We start from the raw sequence: 13379 nt of genomic DNA on the forward strand, positions 1-13379 counted from the left end.
CAATCTTGCATGCCCACTTATTCCACTATAGTTCCTGGGCCTGAAGGAATTAAATCATTTTAAATTCTAGATGTAAAACAAGACAGAGAATTAGCAATGTTTCAAGCAAAAAGGTCATACATGCTGCCTAGTTTTGAGAATGACAGCAACGGAAACTCATGGGTAGCTAAACATTTAAATTATTTAGTATCAAGGCATAAAACAAGTTATATTAATTCAGTTAGAGGCAAAATTATTAAATGAATACAAGCTTTTCTCTGTGTCTCATGAAAGCAGTTTACTTTGATTGTCTCCTTTGCCCAGGTTTAAAGACAAGGCTTTGGTTAACTTGAGTTTGATGTTAGATACTGGCAGGAATTGGTGCCATCTCCAGATGAGCTATGCATACCCAGGAATCAAAGCCCTGTAATTTAACAGCACATGGATTAGTTAATAGCACCTGATAAGGAACTTGTCAGAGGGCTGGAGGTGGTGATACTTGAGTTCATGACCTGACTGGAAGCTGTAAAAAGATTTTATAACCTTGCAGTGATTAATTTTTATGGCTTTGATAAACCCCAGCAACAAGCAAGAGATTTAAACTAGGATTCAATTCTGAGGGCATTTGTCAAAGGTGTTAAAGTCCCAAAATATTTGATCAGTGTGGAACTACAGGTTATTGTAAGCAATAGTTACTTATTTATCCAAAGTTAAATACTCTTGGCAGTGTGATTACCTTTCCATATGGGAACTCCACTTAAATAACCTGAAAGTTGAATTTGAGGAAGAAAAACATAATACTTGAATTTAATCAGATGCAGGAAAAGTGTATTTAAGATTATGAGTGTAGCAGGGGAACTGAGAAAGTTTTCTGGTTAGTTACAATGAAAATTTAGAAATATCAAGAAAAACCAAGAGTATAGAATCAAGTTATATTGGAAAAAAATGCAGCTTTTATAGACCTCTAAGACAAAACACTTTAGTATCGGGCCACAATAACAGTTGGAATCAGAAGAGAAAATGTCACAGGAGCTGATGAAAAGGCTAAAGGAGACAGTTACATGACTCTGAGAAGCAAGAGGATTTAAAAAGAAATAGAATATAAAATCAAAAAGCAAAATTTTGGGTAATTTAGCAAATTAATACTGTAAGAAAATTTGGTTTGACATGGAGACTATTTTTAGAAAGTCTATTATACACAATTTTCTTTTCATTACAGCTAGCTTAATCACACACAAAATTCTTTTCATAAATTCCCCTTTATGAACCTTATCACAACTTACATATACCATCCACCACATGCTTAGACAATTTGACTTGTCCTGTACTAACTCTTTCTTAAATAACCAGTCATTTTACTCTAGGATAAGAGTTTACTGCAGAAGATCCTTTTTATACAAAATTACTCTTTCTTTATATCCTTCCTTGCAAAAAAATACATTTTTTATCTAGAGTTTTCTTTATATCTCTTTGTTTTCCACTCACTGGTCCCTTCATAAGTTGAACCTCACCTTCATTGACTTCTGAATTTGACAAAAATTACTCTTTTTCCCAATAAAGAATATGTTTTCCCTGGCACATTTTATATAAACCTAGGAGGCAAGAAATCCTGAACTTCCCAACAGACATTGGCATTCTGTAGATGAGAACCATTTCACAATTTTAAGGTTTTCAACTATACAAAAAGCTTGCTATTTAAAGCCATTTTAACCAGTTCAAAACCTACAAACAACAGTGGTTTACCTTAAAGTTAAATCGTAAAAGACACAACATTCTTTTCAAACTAACAAGTTCAGACTAGACTTACATGTTTAATTTATTCTTGCTCTTTTATTTATAAGCCAATCTGATAGCATGCTAGACACAGGACATGCCACAATACCTGTCTATACACATAAACAAACACATCAAACAAAGGGCCTATACAAGATAACAGGATCCAAATTATTTACAAAACTGGGACCTGTCTACCTGACCAAACTTTATTTGCCCTAATAGGTATGGAAGACATGAAGAGGCAGGGAAGGGGATCCTGTAGCAGCCAATAAGGAAGCAAGGGGCAAACTGTGTTACTGAAGGGGAGATCTGAGTCTCTGAGTTGCTGGAGAGCTCACCCAGCAGTGGGACACTAAAGAAAAATGTTCAGGCGGCCTCTAGTCTGCCACTGCAGGAAGCTGTCTGTCAGGTAAAGGATCTAAGATCCCTAATAAACTTACTTGAGCAAAGCAGCTCATTGGGGCTAGTGGAAGAAGGTTAGCGCTCGAATTGATGGGGAACTTTTTCTCTCTCTCATCAGGGACAGTCAGGACAGTCTCATTGTCAATGGCCCTTTTGTTCATAGTAGGCACATTGATTCTGGCCCAGGGGCCAATCAGTTGGGGGCTCTCATCTGGGCATTCCAGACACTGATCTTGTGACACTTTCTTGGGATGGGTAACCCTGAGGAGGAAGGGGGCTTAAAGCGTATGCTAATAATTGCACTTTTTGGCTATTTCTTATGGTTTTGCCTCTTCTTCTCCTCTGTCACTGTTGTTGTAAACCCCAAAAGTCATGTTTAAGAGTTGGATTATGGGGGTGTGAGACCCCTTGCTGCTGCTTTTTGTAGCATTTTCCTGATGTCAGGGGAAGACCGAGTAATAAAATGCATACCCAGGATAGTCTGCCTTTCTGGGGAGTCTGGATCTGTGTGAGTATATTTCTTGAGTGCCTCAACCAAACGACCCTGAAACAGAGTGGGACTTCCATAATTTCTCTGAGTTATTTCTCTAATCTTGTCATAATTGATTGGCTAAACCACACCCTTTTCACACTGCATTTCTTCCACAGCACAGCAAGTAGATGATAATACTTGCAAGTCATGACAAGTTAAGTTGAAGAACATGGTCAACTTAAAAAACTCCTCTATAAACTTTTCTGGATTCTCTGAAAACTGGCCACATTTTCTTTGTTAAATAAAGCCAAATCAGACAGAAAATAGCACATGTACTCTAAGTGCTCCCCAATTTTCATCAGCTACTTCCTGCAATGGACACAGGTTTGACTTTTAGGAGCTGATATGGGGTCCACTTCTGGAGGTATTGGTTGGACCTACTCTTTTGAGCAGTAAGAGGTATAGGCTGGAGCTAGCTGGATAAGGGGGAGAGGTGCCTGATGACCTTGGGATGGAATCCTTTGTTAGAAAACCGGCAGGACCCTCCTCAGAACGGGGGCACTGAGGAGGCTCCAGGGAGGGCATAGACCTTCTGGGAGAGCAGCTAGGAATGCCATTTGATGCAGGGCAAGCCAGCCCCAAAACTGGGGCTTAGCCTGGGAAAGTTCTTGGCTTCACTCAGGAAAGGATTCAAGAATCAGCTGGTGGTAGGAAAAAACATGGCTTTATTGAGGCAACAGTGTTACAGCTCTGTGACTACCCCTGCAGAGCCAGGATACCTCAAAGGCAGTGTGTTTGCGTAGCAGCTCAGAGGCTGTTCTCCAGTTATATTTATACATACTTTTAATTACATGCAAGTTAAGGGGTGGGTTACTCAGAAATTTCTAGAACAGAAGTGGTAACTTCCAGGTATCGGCACAGCAATGGTAAACCATCACGGTGCTGGTGAGCATGCCTCTTCCCTGTTTCAACCAGTCTTCAGTCTGGCCCAAAGTGAAATCCCACCTGCTACCTCACTTCCAGTGGTGTCTGCAGTGACATTTTGTTCCCTCTTTCGAAATCATTTTCAGTGGGGTCTCTTGTGGGTGGGACGTTAAGCACAAGTGCTCAGCCAACTGCACTGAACCAGAAATTCTGCATCTGTGCTGACCTGAGACGCTTTCTGGCAAACCAAGCGTATAAACCATGCAGACCATGGGACAGATGCCACATTGCTCTCTCACACCTTCATGCACGTCCTTCAGTGTTGCACAGCAGCAGCCTCTAAGGGAACCAGCCCTGAGATGTATTTTTAAAACATTTTTACTACTTGATTTGATTTTTTTACAACTATGAGGCACAGATGTTTTACTGGGGGAAAAATATGTAGAAGACATGGCTGGATGTGTGTTACGAAAAAGAGGTCAAGTGCAAATGAGGAAAAGAGGAACTCATGAACCTCTTCTGCCTTTTGGCGAGTGGCCAGTCATTTGAAACTGTGAAGCAGAAGGTAGCGAGGGACAGTCATTCCTATGGGTGCCACAGGAACCCACAAAGGGGAAACTTCCTCTTTGTCCTTGGAAGGGTCACCGAAAATCAACTGACAAGAGACAGACTAATTGCAGAAAAGGCACACATATGTATTAATGTGCATAGGAATCTTACCAAGATCTCCAAGAAATGGTAAGGTGGTTGACACATTTACACTATCTTTTTTTAAGCCTTCTTTGATACAGGGTCTCACTCTCTTGCCCAGGCTGTAGTATAACGGCAGGATCATGGTTTACCGTAGCCTCAAACTCCTGGGCTCAGGCAGTCCTTCAAGCAATCCCACCTCAGCCTCCTGAGTAGCTGGAACTATAGGTCTGTGCCTCCATGCCTGACTAATTCTTTTCATTTTTTGTAGAGATGCGGGTCTCACTATGTTGCCTTGAACTTGAACTTCTGGCCTCAAGTGATCCTCCTGCCTTGGCCTCCCAAAGTGCTGGGATTACAGGCAGGAGTCACCACATCCAGCCTATACACAGCTTAAGGTTACAGAAAAAATGTGGGCTTGGAGTCCACCCAAAAACTTGTTGTGGCAGTAAATCAAGTTATGATGTCAAGGCAGGTTATGGGAGGAAGAGAAGAGGAGGTCTGGCTTGCAAATGTGGTCTTATTATACAGGTGAAAGCTTACAGGTAGCAGTCCTCAGAGAGAATAGATGGTAAATGTTTATTTCAGAAAGGTGTCAGACTCTGTTAATCTTTTCTTGATCTGGACAAGGGTGAGCCTCAAAGAAAATCTGGCTGCACCATGCTGATTCTGTACAGACGCAAATCTCCCTGCAAAGGACAGCTTTGCACGGCTACCTCTGTTTGCAGGCCCTCTGAACAGCCACCTCAAAATATGTCAAAGAAGGATATTTGGAGGTGAAATATTTTGGTTTCCTCCATTACAAATCCATATCTGAAACAAGATAGTATCATTTACTCACTGTATAGCTTTGGCCAAGTGGTTTGAATTCTCTGTCCCTTAGTTTATCTGTAAACTGAAGAAAATAATAGCACATACTTCACAGAGTTTTATGATAATTGAATTAATATAAGCAAAGAACTTCTAATAATGCCTGGCACATAGTAAATAACCAACCTGTTATTAGAAGACAGAATCCATGGATTTACTGTTAGTATAAATAATGTGCTCTCTGCTACACAGAAAAGCAGTCTTCAAGGGGAGCATCCATTTTCCACCTGGAATCCAAGCCGAAGCGGCCTCCCCGAGCCAGGAAGGTAGGCCACAAAGAAGAGAAGGTAGATCCATGTGTGCAGGGCAGGGCCATGACTGTAGCAGCAATGCCCATTCTTGGCCACAAGCACAGATGAAGGTGCTACCAGGATCCAGAACCAGGCACTGAAGAGGAAAGTGCGCAAGCCATGTAAGTGATCACAAAGCACTCAGGTCACGAGAAGAGGTGACCCAGACCCCACTCCCTAAACCATCATGACAGGAAGGAAGCACCAACTCGCTGCCAAGGGGAGCTTTTTAATTAGTATGTTCATTAAACTGATGCCAGCTCTCATTTCAGAATGTAAATTCAGTCTTTCCCAAAAAATCCTTGGATATCTTCGGGAAGTCCCAAGTTACTGTTAAATGTGGACACTTGCATCCCTTCTACCTTTGCTTTTTCAGAAGCAGACGCAGATTTGAGATCCCAGTAGAAAGAATGTATTTGGCAGGTGCATGATACCCCAGCAAGGGAGTAGGGACATAGAACCAGGAGGGGAAGGTGAGACCAGGAAGGGAAGGCAGCCCAGTTGTGAGCCACTGGAGCACAAGAAAACTGCAGAACCACCTGTGCATCTTCCTGAGGGATGAGGGAGCCGGGACATTCAGACACCAGCCTGTCAGTCATTGGTGGAGGGCTGCCAGGGCTATTAACTCCCTAGCACTCAAACCACCCCGGACGTGGGCAGAGAGACCTCCTGAGGCTTAGGAGAATGTCTTCAGGCAAAGAAGAAGTTGAAACTCAGATAGAATCCACAGACCACAGGGGTGTGAGTGAGTTACCAACAGTTCCGGTTACATTTACATTTAGGGAGAAGATTCTGGAACCCAACATAGATAGATCAAGGTAAAGAGCATCCCTCCCAGAAGGTTGCCAGGATGCTCTAGAGCTCATGAGATTTGCTCTTGCTGACACTGAGAAGCAGGAAGGAGTGGGAATGGAGAGTGCAGGCTTTGAAATCCACCCATTCGGGGCTGCCTCCCTGTTCTGCTCTCACAGCTCTGTGATCTTGTGCAAGTTCCATAGCACCTCTGGGTGAGATTTCCCATCTGTCAAATGGGGTTGATGATAATACCTATAGGGCTGTTGTGAGGACCTAACACAGTCATACAGATAAAGCACTTAAAAAGCACTCGCCCTTAAGCGCTCAAACGTTTGTATTCTACATCTTTTGTCAATTGTCTTTGTTTATAAATGCTCTGGCATGCTAGGTGCTCAAAAGGTGTTGACAATAATTTATTCACTACAACGCACCAAGAATTAAGTGAAATATTGCAAAGAAAATAAAAACTAGTGTTCATCATATCCTGTGCTGGGCCTCAGAGAACCAGGCGAGGGTATGTGGCCAATGAGCGACCAATGAAGTCACTGTCAGAGTGGCTTTGTCACCCAAGGAGCCCCTTCTAGTTTATTAGGGCAATCCGACTTTCAGATTTTAATCCTAGCAGTGTACGGATATAAAAGATACCAAATCTAAAAATAATAATTATAAAGATCTTAAAAACAACCCGTGATACTCACAAATCCTTTTGACTGGTAATTTTTGAGACATTGGACCATATCTAATACTTGGCAACAGGGCACCGCTGTGCTATCATGAAGCATCATCATCAGTTCCAGTGAAGGTGAAATGGTTTCTATTATAAGCATGTTAATAACTTCTATTAATAGAGATGAGAAAAAGCACAAAACCTTTATCATTTCTTTTCATGCATGGAATAAAATGAGAACTCTATATTACAAAAAAAAAGGTTCCCTTTCTAATGCCATCCAAGGAACAATATTCTAAGTGTGCCTACTGAGACAGGATTTCATCTGAATCTATTGCTATGTATTCTCCAACATCCTCTCCAAGATTAGGCCCTTTCCAGCTGAGACTGGTTTTTGCTAGCGGTGGTTAGATTTTCACAGTTCCCAGCCCAGGGGAAGGGAGGGCACCTCCCTGAGACTACATTGCCCTCTGCTGGCCATCTGAGGCCAAGTCAGCTAGGGAAGGCCTCTGGGGAATTAACTTTTTTCAAAAATAAAGTTTATGAAATTATACATGAGATTTGCATAAAAGGTGAAGTGAGGTTGTTACAGCTGCAAAGTCTCTCACTCTCCAGGGGCAAAAGTAAGAGGTCAGAAGTGCACTTGGAACTATCGGGATGGTGAAGGTCACACAGGCAGCCTGGGTTTGGAGTCAGGCTCAGGTTGGACCCTGCTCTGCTGGTACCAGCTGTGCCATCTTGGGCAAGTTGTGAACCCCTCTAAGCTTCAGTTTCTCATATGTGAGATGCGATAATCCCCGGGGTCACTTATCCAAAGATTAAAGAACACAACGCACATAAAGTTGTAAGCAGCGTATGTGACACTTCGTGTTCTAACAAACGTTCGTTATTATTGTTCCAACTTCCTTCTTGCAGACGCAGAAACTGAAAACTCTCAGGGCTTGACATAGGGACCCAAAGTCACCTGTCTGCCTAGGGATAAGGCGGGGAGTCATCCCAGGCCAAGCCTCCCACCCTCCCCAAGGCGTCCTGGGCTTTCATGAGCATCTTTAGCTCCATCCCCTAGTCACAACCCACCTCAGTGGACATGTGTCCCGGACGCTAAGCCTGGCCTACCCCACCGCCCCACACAAGGAAATGTTCCCTGTGGGCTGAGCCTCACACTCTGCTCACATTTGCCCCCCACAGAGCAGTTCACCTGGAGGGTAGCGCAGGTGCTATTCCCAAAAGGCCATGTGAAGCCAGCGCAACTGTCAGAGTGAGGAGGAAATTCCATACCACACGAGCAGGTGGGCTGGGGCGGTAGGCTCGAGGGCAGGGGCTATTAATGACTGAACCATAGAAAAGTCCATTTGTCCATTTTTCTATTCATTCGCTCCCCAGTATTTTTTGAGCAGCACATGCTAAGCAAGTCTTCTCAGCACTCACATCGAAGAAAAGAAAAGAGGTGGCCCTGGTCTGCAACACCCTTGGGCACCTGGTGGGAGGCCTGGTTCTCCTTTTATGTGGTTTGTCACACTCTCAGGACTGTGACCAAAACCAAATGAGGGCATTCCCATTAGATCCTGCTGAGTGAGCTGTGCCTCCAGTAAACAAGCTTGAGCAGGTGCGGTTCATGTTAATTGAGAACCTCATGCCACCAAACAACACATGTGCTAGCAAGGGTCGCCCACACATTGCCTCAACACCAGCGTTTGTCCTTCCTGTGTCCTTCCTTCTGAATAGCCACACAGCACCAGGACCATTGCGCAAGAATCATTCAAATCACCACCACTAATGGGTTTGGATTGGAATTCCAGAAATAACCCCAGCTTGACTACTTACTGTCTGTATTCCTTCAACGGAGTGATTAATCTTTCCTGTCTCCAAATTATCATTGGATCACGGCAGTGACAATACTTATTTTGCAAAATTTTCGTAAGACTTAAAGACAGTAAATATAAAGCCCCTGGTTGCCTACACAAAGTGGACACTGAGGAAATAGCAGCCATTGTTACTATTTCCCACCTAAACAAAATACACATATGGACAGAATATATGTATATATTCACATACATATATTGACACATATAAAAATATGCATGCCAATTTTTGTTGCTGTATATAAGACATATAGTATTATACTGGAAAAGCACAAAGAACATACACTGTAGAGATGACAAAAACTAAATATGTTTATCTTGCCAAATATAACATTTGAAAAGATACTGCTTTGGGTCATGAAGACAGTTGCTTTCTTATCTCTTGAGTTAAGGAAAATACATATTTTATGGAAAGCCATGGAGGTAGCTTCTAACTAAAAATAAAACTTAAACTTGTTTTGAGGAATAAAATCAGTATCCTCATTTTTTTAATATTCTGAGGAAATAAAAGAGAAATCACATGTATGAATATGTAGTTTAGGTCAACTTACATTTCTGCAATGCAGGATGCTGTAACTATGCTGTAGAAATGTACTCCTACTAAAACACTGAACAGTCATCCCCTCTCCACCCCCAAAAGAAGGTGTTTTTCAGTAGCATCTGCTACTTTCAGATGGTCAAGTGATGGCAGAAGTGATTTACAGTAACCACAAGTGTAAGGTTATAGGAGCAGCCTAGCCTATGATCTCAGGAGCCAGACCGTCTGGCTGTGCCACTTTCTAGATGTCTGATCTTGAGAACCTTCTCTGCCAACCTGTGCCTCAGTTTCCTCTACCAGAAAATGTAAAGAATAGCACCCTGACCTTATTTCAGATTTAAATGAGTTGATGCTTAGAGAACAGAACATAATTAGCACTGTTTGTGAAATAACGCTTTTTGAATTTATTGGCATTTTAAAAATCCTTCAACTGAAAAGAGATCTCAAAGACTCTTGGAGAAATTATACTTAACAATAAGGAAATAGGACACTTTATCAACCCAATAAGGAGCATCTATAGAAAACTTATAACTGGTGTCATACTGATGGTGACATGAACACTTTTCCCTAAGATGAGAAAGGAGGTAGGAATGTTCACATCCACCAGTTCTACTCAAGGTTGTACTGGAAGTTCTAGGCATTGCTATAAGGCAAGAAAAATAAATAATTAAATAAAAAATATAAAGCTGGAAAAGGAAAAGAAAATTCCTCCATTTGCAGATGACATGACTCTTTACATAAAAAAACTAAGGAATTTACAAAGAAACCACTATAACACACAAGTGAACTTACTAAGGTCTCAGGATATGAAGTAAATCTATAAATTTCAACTGCATACTTATATAATATCAATAAAAATGATAAATGAAATTTACAAAAAGCCACATACCATTTTATAATAATATAAAATACTTAGAAATAAGTAAATAAGGTGTGTAAGATCTGTACACTGACAACTATAAAACATTGCTAAAAGAAATTAAAAAGGACCTAAATTAATGGAGAGTTATACTATGTTCATAGATTGAAAGATTCACTATTGTTAAGGTATCATTTCTCCCCAAGTTTACCTATATATTCAATACAATACCAACAAAAATCCAAAGAGGGCTTGTTTGTAGAAATTAACAAGCTAATTTTTAAATATTTATATGGAAATGAAAAAGACCTACAATAACCCAAACAGTCTTAAAAAATAAAATGGGGAAATAAATACCTAATTTTAAGTCTTAATGTAGTACAGTAATCAAGACAGTATGGTATTGGTGTAAGGATAAATAGATCATTAAACAGAATAGGAAGTCCAGAAGTAGACCCACATGTATACAATTAAGAGATTTTTGACAGAAGCATCAAAGCAATGAAAAAGGGAAAAGGAAAGTCCTTTCAAGAAATTGTGCTGAAACAACTGGACATTTGTGTAGAAAATTAATAACTCACTTCCTATTTTACACTATATACAAAAATTAGTTCAAGATGCATCAGAGTTCTATTACACATAAAAGCAATAAAATTTCTCAAAAGAATAAGAGAATATCTAATGTGGTAGGCAAAGTATTCCTAGGCTGGTAAAAAAACAGCCTCATCTAAAAATAGGAAAATTGTTCAATTTCACTTAACCAAAATTAACTTATGCTTATCACAAGACAATGATAAGAAAATGAAAAAGGCAGCAATAGACTAGGAGAAAATATTTGCCAAATACATATCTGGCAAAGGACTTCAATTCAGAATATATCTTTTACAGTTCTACAAATTAATAATCAAAAGACAATCTAATTTTTAATGGGCAAAATATTGGACAAACACTTTATAAAAAATAAGAGAAGAGTTGACAAGCACATAAAAATATGTTCAACATCATTGGTCATCAGGGCGACTAAGACCCCAGTGAGATATCACCATCACCTCACTAAAAGATAGTCAGATAACATCAAGTGTTGGCAAGGATGTGGAGCAACTGGAGCTATCATACACTGCACAAATCTCATACGCAAAATGATACAACCCCTTTGGAACCTTCTTGGCATTTTCCCAGACAGCCATCTGCTCCATGACTCAGGAATTCTACTCTTAGATTGTAGGAACTTATCCAAGAGGAATTAAAATGTAAGTCCACAAAAAAGACTCATACAAGAATATTCATAGCAGCCCTATTCAAAAAAACAAAAAAAAAAAAAAAAAAAAAAAAAAAGAAACTAGACATAGCTCAAATATCCATCAACAGAACAAACAAATAAATATATATCTCTGTATAATTACAGTAGAAAAAACAAGCAAACTGTTTTTCTCCTACTATACTCAATACAAAACACTTCTGGTCATCAAAGGACAGCAGGGTGTCCTTCCATTCAGTTCAAATCTGATACTATCTACCTGGAGATAGCATCAGATCACACAAGTTGAGGGCTTAGTCTCATAAAACTCTTCCCCCTTTAGATGCCAGACCCAAGTCCCAGGTTACGACCTGCACTTAAGCCAACCAGTTATAAATCAGGATTCTCGGCCAGGTGCGGTGGCTCATGCCTGTAATCCCAGCACTGTAGGAGGCTAAGGCAGGCAGATCACGAGGTCAGGAGACGGAGACCATCCTGGCCAACATGGTGAAACCCTGTCTCTACTAAAATATACACACACAAAAAATTAGCTGGGTGTGGTGGTGCGAGCCTGTAGTCCCAGCTGCTTGGGAGGCTGTCAAAGGAGAATCGCTTGAACCCAGGAGGCGGAGGTTGCAGTGAGCCGAGATCACGCCACTGCACTCCAGCCTGGTAACAGAGCAAGACTCCATCTCATAAATCAACCAATCAATCAATCAATCAGGATTCCCACAAACCCCTCCTCAGGTTTGATAATTTGCTAGGACAGCTGACGGAACTCAGGGGAACACTTTACTCACATTTACCCATTTATTATAGAGGATACTAGAAAGGATACAGATAAATAATCAGATGGAAGAGATGCATAGTGCAAGGTATGTGAGAAGAAGCACAGCACTTCCATGCCATTCCTGGGGCACCACCCTCCATGGTTCATCATTCAGAAACTCTCCAAGTCTTGACTTTTGGGGTTTTTGTGAATGTTTCATTACATAGGCATAATCGATTAATGTATGGGCCCTTGGTGATCAACTCAGCCTTCAGCCCCTCACTTCTCCCCAGAGATCCACTTGGGGCTGAGGGTGCCAAGCTGCTAATCACGTGATTGGTTCCCATGGCAACCAGCCCCATCCTGAGGCTATCTAGGAGCTCCCCCTCACCCATCAGTCATCTCCTTAGCATACAAAAAGGCACTTACCATTTTGGAGATTCCAAGGCAGATAGGAGCTGTATGCCAGAAAACAGGGACAAGACCAAATACAGTGTATTTCTTATCATAAGTCACAGTTACCACAATCTGCAAAAAATAAATAAATAACATGGTTGAATCTTGAAACTATGAGGTTGAGCAGATGAAACTGGACACACAAGAGTACACAAATGTGAATGACAGAGCCTTGGGAGATGTAAAAAAAAAAGTACATAAATAAATGTAAGGATCTCATTTAAATAAAGTTCAAGAATAGAGAAAACCAATCTAAGATAATAGAAATCAATTTCTTTTTTTTTTTTTTTGAGACAGAGTCTCACTGTCAGCCAGACTGGAGTGCAATGGCGTGGTCTCGGTTCACTGCAACCTCTGCCTCCCGGGTTCAGGGGATTCTCCCACCTCAGCCTCCCAAGTAGCTGGGACTACAGCTGCATGCCACCACACTCGGCTAAGTTGTGTGTGTGTGTGTTTGTGTGTGTGCGTATTTTTTAATAGGCTCTAGAGGATTGGGGACTGGCTGTAAGGGGACAATTTCTTAGATGATGGGAATTCTCTATGTCTTGATCATGGTGATGGTTACTCAATGTAAACAAAGAGTCAAACTCTGTAAAATATTTAAATAGATTTATTCTGAGCTAAATATGGGCAACCAATGGCCCATGACACAGCCCTCAGGAGATCCTGAGAACTGTGCCCAAGGTGGTTTTATACATTTAGGGAGATCTAAGACATTAATCAATACGTTTAAGATGTACATTGGTTCAGTCTGGAAAGCAGGGGCTTCCAGGTCATGAGCAGATTCAAAGAT

At 41.0% G+C, this 13379-nt stretch overlaps 1 protein-coding gene across 10 annotated transcripts in view; it reads right to left on the reverse strand.

The window, feature by feature from the left end:
* Positions 1-13379, reverse strand: part of DIRAS2 (DIRAS family GTPase 2) — a 165274-nt gene that overhangs the window by 120540 nt on the left and 31355 nt on the right. For 7 of the 10 annotated variants that reach the window (XR_004177801.1, XM_031654061.1, XM_031654058.1 and 4 more), the window contains one exon: positions 12560-12658. The exons of 2 other annotated variants lie outside the window; for them this stretch is intronic. The gene's annotated coding sequence lies outside the window, so the exon portion shown is untranslated. Of the gene's footprint in view, positions 1-5239; positions 5501-6896; positions 7037-12559; positions 12659-13379 lie in introns of all 10 variants that reach the window. One more of the 10 variants, XM_031654062.1, reaches the window with a different exon arrangement.

The sequence above is a fragment of the Papio anubis genome, chromosome 13 (genome assembly GCF_008728515.1).
Source record: "Papio anubis isolate 15944 chromosome 13, Panubis1.0, whole genome shotgun sequence".
Classification (NCBI taxonomy): Eukaryota; Metazoa; Chordata; class Mammalia; order Primates; family Cercopithecidae; genus Papio; species Papio anubis.